The sequence below is a fragment of the Tiliqua scincoides genome, chromosome 3 (assembly GCF_035046505.1).
Source record: "Tiliqua scincoides isolate rTilSci1 chromosome 3, rTilSci1.hap2, whole genome shotgun sequence".
In the NCBI taxonomy this organism is placed as follows: Eukaryota; Metazoa; Chordata; class Lepidosauria; order Squamata; family Scincidae; genus Tiliqua; species Tiliqua scincoides.
Window position 1 is genome coordinate 186,585,121 of NC_089823.1, and position 16,062 is coordinate 186,601,182.

Genomic DNA, 16,062 nt, shown 5'->3' on the forward strand with positions numbered 1-16,062 from the left:
CCAGTTGGAAAGGAGCAAAGAGAATCTACAGCTGGTTTGTCCCTTTCCTTTCAATCAGTCTTTCAACTGATGGAAGATAATCCATTCGTATTTTAACAGCTAATTATACAAGTGCTCTGGCATTTGCGGAAACAGCCCTGCTCTTTATTTAGTGGCTGGTAATTACAGAATTACAGATCTCTCTTGATCCCTCTGTTTTAATGGGAGACCTTCTCTTTCTTTCTGAACAAACAAGGCGGCAACTGGAGAGGTTAAGGATTCTGAATTATGAGTTGTTATCTTGTTGAACACAAAAGGCAAATGAATGTGTTGTCACTAATTTGGATAAAGATATAGAGGCTTTGAAGCAATTCAACAAGAAAAGGGCAAAGGCAACAAAGGAAATGGTCACCCATGGAGAATTGTTACGTCAATACGTTTGGAGTAGCGATCACAACTCTTAAAACGCTGACTTTCTGGTTGTCATTTAGACTGCTAGACAGTTCGAGTGAGGCCCAGAGCACCATTTGTACATAACACTGGCCTTCTGCTGATTCCCTATTCCCCAACCCACCAGGCTTTCCCCAAATTTGCTTTCAAGTCATGCTTAGCACGATACGTTGTCTCGAGTCCTATGTGATTACAATACGTGCCAAACCATCCACACTTTCCTATTATTTTATTTGGTGGCAGACCCATTGAGGTTAATGGCCACTTGATAAATGGGTACCTTATTCAGCCTCAGCCTCTTTCATTCCACCGGTACAAACGGGCACTTGGGTGTTTAACTCCTCTACAGCTCTTGCTGAGCCAGGAATTTAAGGCCAGCTAATCATTTGCTGGAAGAAAGTCTCATTAGTTCTTTTCTTTTTAAAATGCTTTACGTGACACAGGGAAAGAGAGGGGAAGCAGGCAAATGAGAATTGATGAACTCCTGGATTCCGAGATGTCTCAGGGCAAACTACTGTTTTTCAGAGGTCTAAGTCAGAGCAAAACACCGTCTGGCATCCTAAACCAATTCCCCACTGTGGTGCATGTGGCTGTGGGTGGGCAGGAGGGGAGGTTTTGAAGGAGTATTCACGGTGGCACAGTAACAGGCCTGTAATAAAAGTTTACCAGCTTCTACATCGGTTCCCAATAATGAGAAGGAGATGTTTCAGCAGGTTGAAGCTCTTTGTGATGAGAAAAGCAATTTCTGGAAACAGGTTTAAGAGCTTCTATTCTCCCATTGCGTATGCAGCTTACAATTCCACATTCCACTCTTAAAAATAACACTGACAAGACAGAGCTTGAATATTTCACTCCATACACATCCATATAACGCCCACCCACAAAGCACACAAAGCACCACAATCAAATGGAAAAGCTAGGCAGTTCTATTATTAAAATTGACAGGTGTTTTTTTTAAGTGCTTCATTCACTTTACACCGTTTTGGAGGTTTATCAAAAAGGGGTGAATAAGGAACAAAGCAGAGTTCACATGAATTGTGGGAATGTAATTCAGGTGTTTGTGCACTTCCACCCATAACCTGAGTTCAAATTTGTGACCTTTCCAAAGTTGATGAATTAATCACAATGTTGAAAATAAGTCCTTCAGGTATTTATTAACTCTCTGACATCATGTTATATGCAGGTAACCCAGCAATGACTAATAGAATTACAGTAATAATGATTTGACTCATAAAGCTGAATTTTAGGAAATGGATGCCCAGAACCTGGCCAACAGCAAGTAAGCCATATCACAAGTGATATATTCAAGATAGCACCAAGAAGGACCCATGTTCTCCCTCTGGGAAACCTGGTGCTTCTCCCCATCCTGAGATCTCACAAAAACCACACATACAGTCATTCCCAGTTATATATTCGCGATGGAGTCACTGACACCAGAAATGCAGGATCAGGGTCATGTTTCCACTCCTCTACCCAGCTGGTGGTCTGCCTACCAACTTACAGTCCTCACTCTGAGTTCCCTGAGGAAAGAGAAGAACAGGGAGCTACCTGACCAACTTCTTTGCTTCACTTCACTCTCTTTCTGGAATCCCTAGCATGTATTCACTGCTGAAACACAGACGCCTGCGTTGGCTCAGTCATGTTGTGAGAATGGATGATGGCCAGATCCCAAAGGATCTCCTCTATGGAGAACTCGTGCAAGGAAAGCGCCCTACAGGTAGACCACAGCTGCGATACAAGGACATCTGCAAGAGGGATCTGAAGGCCTTAGGAGTGGACCTCAACAAGTGGGAAACCTGGCCTCTGAGCGGCCCGCTTGGAGGCAGGCTGTGCAGCATGGCCTTTCCCAGTTTGAAGAGACACTTGGCCAACAGTCTGAGGCAAAGAGGCAAAGAAGGAAGGCCCATAGCCAGGGAGACAGACCAGGGACAGACTGCACTTGCTCCCGGTGTGGAAGGGATTGTCATTCCCGAATCGGCCTTTTCAGCCACACTAGACGCTGTTCCAGAACTACCATTCATAGTGCGATACCATAGTCTTTTGAGACTGAAGGTTGCCAACAACAACAACTCTCTTTCTCACACACACACACACACACACACACACCTTCATTGAGTAGCTTGCAAGGCTGAGCACCATGTCAGAAGCAGGAGTCCAATTGCTCTGTAGGTTAACACACTAGGCAGGTTTGTTAAATCAAAGGAAAAGCTGTATTGGGGATTAATATGGAACAATGAAAAACAGACTGTCATCTGGAAGATGGAAGTCGTCCTGACACACCAGCCTGCTCAGTGGACAGGTGAGTGAAGAAGGCCAAGAGTGAAGTGGCCAAGAAACCAGAAGATGTGCCCAGTGCCGCTGCCAGAATAGAGGCTCAGCTTGTCATAAAGTGCCCAACCCAGCTTTGTGAGACTTCTTGCATCATAGAGGCAGAGGAGAGTAGCCTAGAGGCAGAGACCAAATCCCACCAGAACCCCCTGGATGGGGGTAACTTTGCAACCATCTCCCTTCCTAGTAGGGAGGCTACCTGACCCTCTGAGGAGGCTGGGAAATCCCTGAATCCAGGAAGGGATGCTCCAGAAGGTGGAGGAAGAGGTGGAGTCTGGAATCTCCCTCCCCTTCTTGCACTCTGAGGTCCAGCTGAAACCTATCCTGAATGAAAACAAGGGAACAGTGGGGAAGGTTAAAGCAGACAAGAGAGCTAGCCCCATCCTGAAAGGCTCTCCTTGTGGACACTCAATGGTGCTGGAGGAGGAGCTTACACACACCTCAGCAGGGTATATCTGTCTTCTATATCTGTCTGTGATCAAATAGGTAACAAACAATTGCAATAATGCTCCTGAAACGTCTACAGTGAGTTCCATTTGGCATCAGTTTCTGCAGTGAAGGGATCTACTGCTATGAAACGAGTGTGCATTTAGCACCAACAGCAGACCAGATGCTGCACAGAATCCAGAGTTCATAGAATGCTCAGAATTGACATGAGACTGCCAGGATTTGGGGACATTGGCAGGAATTGTGCACTGTTGCTGATGCAGCGTGACAAAATCTGATGAGACATTCTAATCCCATAACAAGCTTGTTTGCTGGTGTTGCCCTGAAGAGGGTTTAGTTTTTAAAAAAATTATACACAACAGGGATGCAGGAATTTCTTGTTGTTCCATGCAGTTCAATATTGTCTCTAATGACTGACAGTGGGGCTTCAGATGGGGGTCTCTCATTCAACCCTACCTGGAGAAGCCAGAGATTGAATTTAGGGACTTTATATGTGCAGATCTGGTGCTCTTCCACTGAGCTATAGCCACACTGTCTTACTCTGCATGGGATCACAGGGGGCCTCTGAAGCTCCTGAAATTGGCCTGATTCTTCAGCATGCCCTGCTTAGTAATGACTGAACATGACAAGAGAGTGAAAAACTAGAGCAACATCAAGAAGTCAAAGGAGACTTCAAGAAAACTTAACCATGGCACAGTTTTTCCCCCTCTCTGCTATACGAAATGACCCTCACAGCAGCACTTTCTGGCAAAGGGAAATTATAGCTTGGTATCTATTTTTTTTTCACTGCTAGAATTAGATTGCTCATCTTATTATACCTTATAAAATTGCTCAGTGCCTGCAAGGAGAGAATTGATTTTCAATACCATCTTTCTTTCTTTTTCTTTTTCTTTTTTTAATAGCCAGTTTTAAACTCATGAGATGCACACTGCAGGTTCCAAACAACACTGTAACTCCCATCTGAGACATATAGGCCACTATTAGATGGATTTGGGACTGGGAACCTGAAAGTTCTCCCTGTACATTTTCATGTGCTAAAGCTCAATCACAGGACAATTTACCTGACTGGTGCTTCCAAGCATTCCACCATGTTTAAAGAACTCACAAAAAATCTAATGACCCGAATCATCCATACTGCCACTGAAATCTAGCAACTTCCAGAAACTCTAAAACATTAAGAATTGCCTTGTTGTGTCAAATGTATGGATTAGCAAGATGCTCTTGGAAAGCTAACAAGCAAAGTACATTAACACAGCTATTGCCTGAAGTAGGAGTGGCATCAGGGATTGACAGCCAGTCAGCCAATGTCGATTAGGCTTATCAGAGGGACTCACCAGCCAGACTGACGCCGGATCACCCTCCCCAGCACCAGCAATAGTGCAAGACAACTGACAGCCCAATCCTAACCCATGCTGGCATGGGGAGGCCAGTCAGTTTCAGGTCAGCCTGGGACAACAGGAATTCCTTCTCCTTACCCCAGGTAACACCACAACATCCCCAGTGGGGCTACTCAGATCTACTCCACCTAAAGAGGTGGCTCAGATCTGAGCAACCTGGAGTTGCTTCAGGCTGCCCAGGACCGGGGTTAGAATTTGGCGCAAGTGCCAGTTCCTGGCCCCACCCCCTGCTCACCAGCAGCCCACCCATGGGTCTGCCTGGCCCCAGCGCCTGCTCTCCCCCCACCCTGAAATAACTCCTTTCTGCCCTCTCCCATCCCCAGACCCCCATACTGACCTGGCTTGGCTGGTGTGGGCTTACCTTTAGCACCAGCCCACGGGACTTGGGCCTCCTTCCTCCTGGGTCTTGCACTGGCTAAGGGCACCTTTGGGATTGTACCCTGAGAGACTCACACCTTAACACACCCCATCATAAGAACATAAGAACAGCCCCATTGGATCAGGCCATAGGCCCATCTAGTCCAGCTTCCTGTATCTCACAGCAGCCCACCAAATGCCCCAGGGAGCACTCCAGATAATAAGAGACCTCATCCTGGTGCCCTCCCTTGCATCTGGCATTCTGACATAACCCATTTCTAAAATCAGGAGGTTGCGCATACACATCATGGCTTGTACCCCATAATGGATTTTTCCTCCAGAAACTTGTCCAATCCCCTTTTAAAGGCGTCTAGGCTTGTCAGCTGCTTCAAGGTCTCGCTGTTCACGATGCTGGTGGCCTCAAACTGGTGACCTTCGGATGTTATCTTCAGGCAAACAGAGGCTCTACCCTCTAGACCAGGACTCCTGTTAACTAGAGGTATATTCCCATTTAGCTGAAAAATAGGGGAAAAAATTCCCATCATGCTGAAAAATAGGAACTGATAGGCCTATTCATAAATAAGGCTTAATTAAGCCAGGATGATAAATAAGACAGGAGGCAAATCCACTTAATCCTTTATTTTTTAAGAAAAGAAAAATTGCGTATCTTATAGTAATAAATTCCATCATTCAATTAAGTATTGCCTGAAGGAACATTTCTTTCTGTCCGTCCTGAACCAACCAACCACTGTCATTGTATGTCCCTGCGTTTGCACTATCAATCCTAACAACCCCTTTACAAATACAAAATGAAAATTGAGAGAAAGCCAATTTTCTAAGTAAATCCAGCAAGTTCATGGTTATTCAGAGATTTGAATCTAGATTCTCATAGTGACCATTTGTAATCAGCTATGGTTGCAATCTGATCCACACTTACCTGGGAGTAAGCTCCATTGATTATAATGGGACTTTTCTGCGTAGACATACATAGGATTGGGCTCTAAGTATCAAAAGTGGTTCACTGCCCTGGTAATGCCCAATAAACACATGAATCAGGTTTTATGGATTATAATTGGGCTGCAATTATTAAATCAACGCCAGTCAACAAGATACTTAATCCCTACAGGTGTCCTATCTCCAAATACTCCTTCCCTCTTTAGCGTGAGTACCCAATGTGGAAGAGACAGCTCACTGCCTTTTGTTCCCCTTTTGAGCATCTCCCCTCACTCAGAGCTGCAGATCATCTACTGACACAAACACCCAAAGAGCTCAAGGCAGCAAGCCTTTGAGCTCAACTTTGCAATCCAAGCTCAAGGGGTTTCCAGCCTTCATCCCTCTGCTGTACTCTGTCTGCTAGTTGTGACTGACCTGGCTAGAAAAAACATTGTGCCTTGATAACATGAAAAAAAAAAACCTGCTTACTCCCTGACAAAAAGCACAGCAAAACATTCCTACCTGGTCTCAAATGTGAACTAGTTAGTCAGAGTGTCCCAGTGGGTGGGTGGGGGGGAGGTCAATCCTGGTAAAGGAACACTAATCCAAAAGGGAAGGTGAACCAAATCCTGCCCCATTGCCAAGAATTGGGTGCTTCAGATTGCAAGGATGACCCCACCATCATCATGGCATCAAAAGGGCGGTATTCCAGAATGACACATGCTACTTACAGCATCAAGAAGGTTCATGTATGAGCAAAGGCCTGCCAAAGATGTTCTTTATAGGGCAGCTTCTCAGGTCTTTGGTGACAGTGGCAGGATGGCAGAGCTGACATGCAACCCGAGTGATGGTCTGGTCAGGTGTTGCCTTCATGGTGGGCAACTGCGCCTCAGGTCTGTTTCTTGAACAAGGAAGCAAATTGTTGGTTCAGCCAAGGTAATGATTTTCCAAACTCATGCCTTCAAACTGAACTAGAGCCAATGGGTACAAACTGCAAGAGAAGAGATTCCGATTGGATATCAGGAAACAATTCCTGACAATAAGGGCAATTTGGCAGTGGAAGAGATCACCAAGGGAAGCTCCCTCACTGGAGATCTTCAAGCAGAGGCTCGACAAGCACCTGTTGGAGATGCTCTAGGAGGATTTCCTGCTACAGGCAGGGGGTTGGACTAGATAACCTATTAGGTCCCTTCCAATTCTATGATTCTATGAAAATCTAACCTTAATTTTTTGCTAATACTTGGCCATATTACAGCCACAAGGTAAGACGAAGTGCCGAAGCTGGGAGGAGTGATGAGATGCAATCTTGCTGTGGGGCTGAGATATGCCAGACCATTCAAATAAATGGTCCCCACAACCCAGGTCATTCCACCAGTTCAGCTATTCACTGAAATCCATGCTGTGCTTCTCTGTTCTAAAATTAGCCAGATTACAAGCTCAAAAATGCCATCTTCTTTCCATAAAGGTTATCTCCACCTGTCTCTCTGCCCTACATTCCACACATCTTTTGCCACTAAAGAGTTAAAAATTAGGGAAAGAAGTGAGCTCCCTGTCTCCCACTCTTGCTTTCCAGAACCTGCTGTTTGTTGGTGAAACCACAACAGAGGATGAGTATTCCATACAAGGAAGGGATAGCCAGGCTACATTTCTAGTGCAGACATGTGCACATATAGGAATCCCTGAACACCCAATCATCATTACACCATATTCTCTCTTCTTCTACAAGGGGAGTGCAGGTAGGCATACTCCCAAGCTAGACTAGCTAAGCCCCAGTTGTGAAGATCAGACTTTGACAGCCTGGAAATACACTAGAAAATTGCTTTCCCCAAGTCATGAGGTGCCATTTGAAAGCATCTACACATTACCTCCAAACTGTCCTCTCTTTCCACACAGTGCTGATGTCAGGTTGCAGGGACCCTGGAGTAAAGTTTTGTACTGGATTCCCTCCAGGTGCCACAATGTTGCATTGGGTACTACCCCTCCCCCTGGCATTCAGTCTTCAGGTCAACCAAGCTGGGGATGACTTCTGATGGCTGTGGGCTTTTGTGCCTACCTCCCAAAACCACTCCTGTTCCCACAAAATTCCGTTTGTGGGGTTCTCACTGATGCCATACGGATGCCAGTTACTGTTAAAAATAGGTTGATAAGTAGCAAGAGGAAGAACACGGAATCTGCAATCCAAATAGTGGTTGTTATCTGTAGCACAGGGAGTAGGAATGTTCCTTGGGTGCATATAGTTCCTCCTTTTAGAGCAGTGACGTAGCTAGCAGGGGTGGGGGGCAGGCCACCCCAGGTGCCACCCATGGGGGGAGTGACACCACTAGTGACCAAAATTGCAAAAATTGTGGTTTTTAGGAATAATGCCATCATGTTATATATCATTTCATGTGTAATTTACAGCAGAATGCAATGAAACAAACCAGAGTGAAATATCTCAGTTCTATCAAGAGTTATGGTCAACAAAAATACAACCGTCATTATTAATTATTATTATTATTAACAGTATTTATATACCGCTTTTCAACAGAAAGTTCACAAAGTGGTTTGCGGAGAAGAATCAAATATTTAATGGCTCCCTGTCCCAAGAGTGCTCACAATCTAAAAAGATGCAAAAGAGCACCAGCAGACAGCCACTAGAAAAGTCACTGCTGGGGTGAAGAGGGCCAGTTACTCCCTCTCTCTCTCTGCTAAATAAAAGAGGAGCACCCACTTGAAAAAGTACCTCTTACCCAGTTAGCAGGGGTATGTATATAACATAAAATATGTAACAAAAAATAGATTTACTTAATTCAAAATGGACCAATGCGACTGATTGTTTGAAAAACCAGTGAGATGTTATTATGGCACAGTATGGAACCAATAAGATGTTAGTAAGGTGACACCCTTGGGGGGGTTGCCACCACTAGTGACCAAATTGTGGAAATCATGGTTTTTATGACTAATACCATCATGTTATATATCATTCGATGTGTAATTTAATACAGAATGTAATGAATCAAACCACATTGAAATACCTGTATTCTGTCAAAAGTTACAGCCCAATAACCAAAAAAGGAAAACACAACTGACTTATGTAAAAAAGTGGATTTCCTTAACTCAAAACTGACCAATGCATCTGAGTGTTCTGAGAGCTTATTATGACACAGCATGGAACCAATAAGATATTATGAGTCAGCCTCCTTTTCCATGTATCAGACCAAATATTCGAACACCTATTCAGTTGTGCAATTATCATCAAGTTGGCCAACATTTTTTTTTTGTTGGTTACTGATTGGTTGGGTGACATGTATTGTTCTAAAGTAAAATAAATAAAGTTGATGGGGTGGCACCATGAATTACCAGACCAGGTGACATTAAACACAACAAGAGACCTGCATCCTGGTGCCCTCCTTGCATCTGGCATTCTGAAGTAGCCCATTTCTAAAATCAAGTGGTTGCACATAACATGTAACCATGATAGCTACATTGAACCTCCAGATGCAGGGGCAGTATGTCACTGAGCACTATGTGCAGGGGAGCAACAGCAGGGGAGGGCACTGATGTTCATCCATTGCTTGTGGGGAAATATTCACTGCATTTATTTTCTGACCATTATTATTATTCATTTCATGTCATGACTATTTCTCTCTGTCAGCCTCACCTACCTCACAGGGTTGTTGTTTGGACAAAAGAAGGGAAGGAACCATACACACGACCCTGAGTGCCTTACAGGAAAGGTGGTATAAACATGTGAGAAATATAAATTAATTAATTAAATAATTATGTCATATGGGGTCATGTAAAAAATTTATGGGCCTTGGGCATCAAATGACCTAGCTATGTCACTGCTTTAGGGTCTGAAGTCCAGAGTTTTGTGAGACAAACAAAACAGTTCCATGAAATCCTGAGAATACTTGCCATGTCTGTTCCACAAGCCAATTCTTGCACATGCCCAGTGCATAGCATTGTGTTTGCTTTTTATATAAGTCATAAATCTTTTACAGAGACACACAGCAACAGAGGACACTACCAATAGGATTGCAGAGCAGGATGACCCCTGCTCTGGCACACCCTACTCACTCACACACACTTATACACATCTCCCCTTGGCAAAAACAAGTGGCCTTTCTACAGTAACTCTTTAATCCTTGCAGTCTAGCTTCATGGCTCCCTCCCCTTCATTATTTCTTCAGCTCGTCTCTGCACTCTCAACAATTTGTCGATGCGCTCCGTCACTCTGCTTTACATGAAAGGAAAAACAGTGATTTGGGGCACTGATCTTCCAACAGAAAAAACCTAAAAGTGGCATGGCAGATGAGTGAATGATCTAAATTGCTCTGACATTTTCCTCCCTAGGATGAATTCAGGCTTGTCTTTTGAAAGCAACTTTGACCAAATTTCTTTTTACCACAGATGACCCTTTCTGCAAATACTGTTTTGCCGACTAATACATGGATTAGAACAACCCCAGATAAAGCAAAGTGGGGGGGGGGGAGAGATGACTTTACACTGCTAATTGCTGTTTCTTAAAGTACGTAGTAACAGAACTCAAGACAGATTTTCATCAAGCAAAAGATTACTTTTCCTGGACAACATCAGGTTCTTACTAACATCCCTAAACTCTAATTCGGTTCGAAACTGTCAAATCCACACTACCAGTAAATATATTTCACAGGATTCTTTTGGAGCCAAACTAGGAGCACTATGAATCCATTTGTAAAGAAGAGTTTGTGTCTTGAAAAGGCAGTCGCTGCAGAAACCTTTTGCATACATTTTGAAATGTCAATGTCATGGTTGGTTCACAAGATCGGAAAAAGTCGTCATCCTCCCAGAGCCTGGGGGATTTTCCCATGTGATCTTAATCTCCCCAGGATCGACCGACATACTTAACTGTGCAGGATAAAGGGGAAAGTTCTTCTTCTCCACTGTGGCAACTAAGCAATTTTAAGATTATATATTCTTTTTCGGAGTTTCACAGTGAAGGAAATAAGCCTGACAACTAGAATAAGTGAAATTCACAATACCCAGAACTTTTTGTGTTGAGATTTCCTGCAGGTGACCCCAATAAGTTCATCATTATTATTGTCCTTTTTTGTTTCCTGAAAGCATTAAATGCTAATCAACTTACCGTATTTCTCAAGCCATGTTGATTTTTCTTTGTTCCTCCTTTATTTTAAGTCGTCACATGTAATCAAGAAATTTCCCGGTTCAGGACAACGTGTCTGGAGCCATTACAACCCTTCACATTTGAGCAAAAGGATAAGAAGAGATGACTTTTTTTTTTTTTTTTTAAGGAATGGCTTCAGATGATCGGAACAGTTTGGCTCATGTCAGCCATGTGCCAAAATGCAGAAGCCAACCTGCACATTTGTCAGTCTAGAGATAATTACCAAGAAACCAAACTGTTTCCAGAATTGAAAAGTGACCCTGAACTTTCCACTGTTCAAAAATGGGAAAGTACAAAAAACAGTTTGAAGGAGGGAATTCAAATGGGAGCTTACATGTGGATGCTTTTCTCAGTTATTAAAGTTTTCATTTAGAAGAAGAAATAATAGTTGGAATAAAGAAGAAAAATTCAAAATAAAATTAGAGTGAAAACTCTAAGTTTGAAAAACAGAGATCATTAATTTGCATTTTACAAATCTATCAAGATGAAAAGAAGCTTCTAATAATTAAATTATGTCCCACTGTTACATTTTTTGATCTCTGAGGAATTATTGAAAATTCAGACTTTCTGTTTTCAATCAGATAAGTAGGAACAAGCCAGAAGAAGATCTAAGGGAAACAAGAGGTGATAAGGAGGGGAAAGGGAGTAAAGTTTTTTGCATGTTAACTGGGCAAGGCAGAACAGTGGTTGCTGTTTAGAGACAAGATTGTTGTACTAATGTATAAGGGCAATATTGTGATTGCTTTACTTATGGGGAATTAGTATTTTAGGGGAGAAAAGGAGGGAGGGAGAGAGAGAACCAAAAGGTTTAAATCACACTACACAATTTATTTATTCACACTACACAATTTATACAAAAAAATGCTTTACAATAATAGGACAGGGAATCAAAATACATGCAATGCAAAAGGCAAAAACAACAACATGAAAGGCAAATAAATGGGCAAACAAGCATTAGCAATCCTACTTAGAACATGAGTGTGTGCAACCAAATAATGGCACATTGGTATGCCACAAATGGTCCACAGGTGCACCATGATAAAGCCGCAACCCTTTTGCTGGTAAAGAGATGTATGGGACCTTGGATGAGCAGGCACACAAAACAGCATACACCAGCAGAGTTATTTGAATGCAGTGGTTATATTTCAGAGCAAGGGTTATCACAAGTAGACTAATCAGTAAACATTCCTAGTCAGCATGATGAGCAGTCAGTCCATAAACAACAAATCCAAATCAGCTTTCCCAGATACACAGTCAAAGTTCATTCCATGGTCAGTAACAACATGTACATACATCCAGCCTCCCACGTTACTGGCAGCAGTTCAGTAGTCTCCTACTGCTGCACTGGAGGCTCAACAGACCAAACATTAAGTAGTTGGAGTGGCCAATTGGTGTAGGCAATGCCACACCCAGGGTGTGGCAGTCACAGGTGTTTGCTGATCCTGCTGACTCCAGCAATCTGCACCTGTTCCTGAACAACCTTGTTGGCTATGTTTCTGTCTTACCCAGAACATAGACCTGACACGCCATAGGAGTTTGGGAGAGAGTCATTTATTAGTAGGGATGTGATCCCCCCACCAGCAGCACTGCCAAAAACCTGATGGTGTGCCTTGACAATTTTAGTGCCTTGTCAGTGTGCCATGAGATAAAACGGGTTGAAAAATCACTGAGCTACAGCATTCTAAAGACTGCTTGATATTTAGAGTGGAGAGAGAAGGGAGAAGAGGAGATGTGCTTGGTTCCTGTAGCAAGGAGAAGGAGAAAAGAAGGAGGGGTCAGATATTGAAGATAAGCAGAGAGATATTAGCATGTTGTGATTTTCAGATGCTTTATCCAGGAGGGCAAGCAAGATTTTAGGGAAAAGAGGCAATCAAGAAAGAGAAGTGCTGCAAAGAAACAGAGACCATGGCCACCACACAAGGAACAATGGTTTGGTATATATATGCAGGATGAGTTGGCAGGTGAACAAAAAGTGGACACAGGAGGAGGTTGAGTCTAGAATGCCTCCTTTTCACCCACAGTAAGAGATCTTGCATTCTGCTGTGAGGACTTCTAACTGATGTGTCAGTGCCCCTGACAAAGCAGGGATGGATTGGTTTTCACTCCTTTGGAGACAAAACAGGTTTGTTCCTTACAAACTCTCTCTGCTGAAAGATCTTGTTAGATTGGTTACAATTGTTTCTAGAGAGCCTGGGGCCTCATTCTCCACTTTCACACCTATATATGTTGAAAAACTGAAAGTGAAACACACTGAACACTAAAAGGGAAAGGAGGAGGAAAGACTATGTCAATGGGCTGCATGAGGGAAGGAGGATGATTGTTTAGAAGGGGCACCAACCAATCTTTTACCTATCACAGTCCATTTAGATGAGTTGTCTAGATGAGCCAAGTTACAAATTACATTGCTCAGGTGGATGCAGTTGAGTATGGGCCCGATCCTGTGCTTCGTGCACCAGCTTACTGCCAGTGTGCACTTCATAAGCCACATCCTTATGAGTTGGCGCTGGACAAACTCCAGCGCCGGGCCCGTGTTCTGCCACCTGGCGCTCGCCTGGACTGCTGGGCAGCAGAGAGGTGAGTTGGGGTGGGGGAAGGCAGGGGAAAGTTTTCTGGGGTGGGTGGAAGGTGGCGGAAGGGATGGCAGGCGTGGGAACAGGGCAGGACCAGCGGAGAATGATTCCGCCAGATTTGGAGCCCAGTGTCAGACCACGCAACCCGACATGGGACTCCTTGATTCTGTGCCAGCTAAAGAGCCGCCACAAAATCGAGTAGCCCCATTGCAGGGCTACTTCCCTTACCTGGGGGAAAGGGACAAAAGTCCCCTTCCCCTGAGGAGCTAACAGTGGCAGCCTGGCACAGGAGCCCTGTACATCGGGCAACTCAGGATTGGGCTTCAAGAGCCCAATCTTATGCACGTCTATTCAGAAGGAAGTCCCATTATAGTCAATGGGGCTTACTCCTAGGAAAGTGTGGATAGGATTGTAGCCTCAGGCTCTGGGTCAGTGGTTCTCAAACTCTCTGGGAGAGTTTGAGAGCCAGTAAGTCTTTGCAGGGGAGGGGGAAGGAGGCAGCGGGGGCAGGGGGAAAGCAGCGGCACAATCCCCAGGATCGCGTTGCTCAGGGGGCTGCAGGGGATTGGGTGCACTTACCCAAGCCTCCTGCAGCCTCCCCGGGGTGCGGGGAGCCCGGCGCGACTGCTGGCAGGGCTCCCTGCAGCAGGGAAAGTGGATGCGGAGCAATCATGCCCCGCCCCCGCTAAAGCGGACGTGGAGCGCCTTCCCCCCTGCCTCTAAGCTGCCCCTGCCCCTTAAGGGGGCACAGTCCAGGACCCTCAGGCTGGGGCGTCATGACGCCCCAGTTCGAATAGCACTGCTCTAGGTCAATGACCAGGGATACTCAGGGAAGTGAGGGGAATGTAGAGAGAAAGGATCAGTCAAACATTACTGGGTGTGATTTCAGCTTATATGTCTGTTTCAGTTGTGGCAACTTATTGGGGGGAAAGAGGGCAACATGATGCTTCACAAGCAAACTAGCTTGGTTCCAAGGAGAGGAGAATGAAGGGGGGGGAATGAGGACTGCAAGTGGTTCTGTAGCAGGCAGCTGGGGGTTAGAACATCAAGGGAGAGGAAGGGGTAATGGAGCAGAACTGGGAAAAGGGGATCAGGAGACAGAGAAAGAAGACGGAAAGTAGGCTGGATGAAGAAGCAGAGTCATCTTCCTGGCTTGCTGAGAACATTGTCTTTTAACTGATAATGTGGGATGCTCTAATGTAGCATGACATGGAATTCCAACTGGAGGTGGTGAGATGGAGTTTCAAATGGTGGCTCCTTATATAACTGCATCTTATAATATTCACTTTCAAGGCCAGCCCATGCAAGAGGCAAAATAAGGAAGTCGCTTCAAATGGCAGATTGGCAGGGGGAATCAGGCCGACTACTTCCACCACCTTTGCTCCCTGGATTGCAAAGGCAGACAGGAATGGAGTGGAAGAAGTGCAGAAAAGTATCATGGGATAGTCTCCAGTGCACCGCCCCACCCATCTTTTCCACATTTCATCATCCTCTCCATTCCCCTGTTCCTGTTCCAATCCAGCTTATTCAGTGTCCCCAAAGGGGAAAAAAAGATCCTCCCCTTCAGGTGCAATATATCTTTTCTATGTGCTCAGATTCCCCCATGCAAGCACGCCCACAAAGTGCAATAAAATGGCACGTGTGCAGGCCATATGCGCCAACAGCCATTTGTTGTTACTGTTGTTTAACAGCTGATACATTCTGAGGATGCTACCGTGCTGCTTAGTTACCCTGAACACATTACTTTTTCACTATACTAATGGGAGGTCATATTTTTTACTGTTAAGTACTTATGTGCAACTGTAAGAAAATGATTCCTTATCAGTAGTGTATAAATTCAGAGTCAGAACGGTGGTGATGCCAAACAATCACAGATTGTCCATATGGGTAGCTGAGATAGTGAAACCTTTGCTTTCTAATGGTTCAGTGAACACAAACTTTATTTCATATACAGAATTATTAAAAATATTGTACAGGTGGGGCCTTGGTATCAGTGGGGGATTCGTTCTCGAACCCCCCATGACAACAAATTTCACAGATATTCAAATCCATTATCTTTGTCCCATTAATCCCTTCAAAGGGCACAGCTCTGATCCCCTCTGGAGGGCTTTCTGAAGCCTGGAGGGCAGCATGCATCCGCCCGCTGCCTTTCTGGGCTTCAGAATAGCCCAGAGAGGCTATTGTTTTTAATAAACTTCCTTTCCTTTTCACCTTTTACTGGCCTGCCCAGGTATACTGAGGAGAGTGTGTGTTGCCTCATCCTTTGACACCTACAGCTACGCTACTCTGTTGTTTTTCAGAAACTTCCTGGGTATCAAGGCCTCCCATCATACCATGAGGATGGAGAATCTTCAAGGTGGACCCTCTTGGTCAGACCATTGCCTTGCTAGCAGAGATTACCACCATTTTATCCCAGAACAATTGTGAATTGGGGGAGGAAGGAGGAAACAGAATT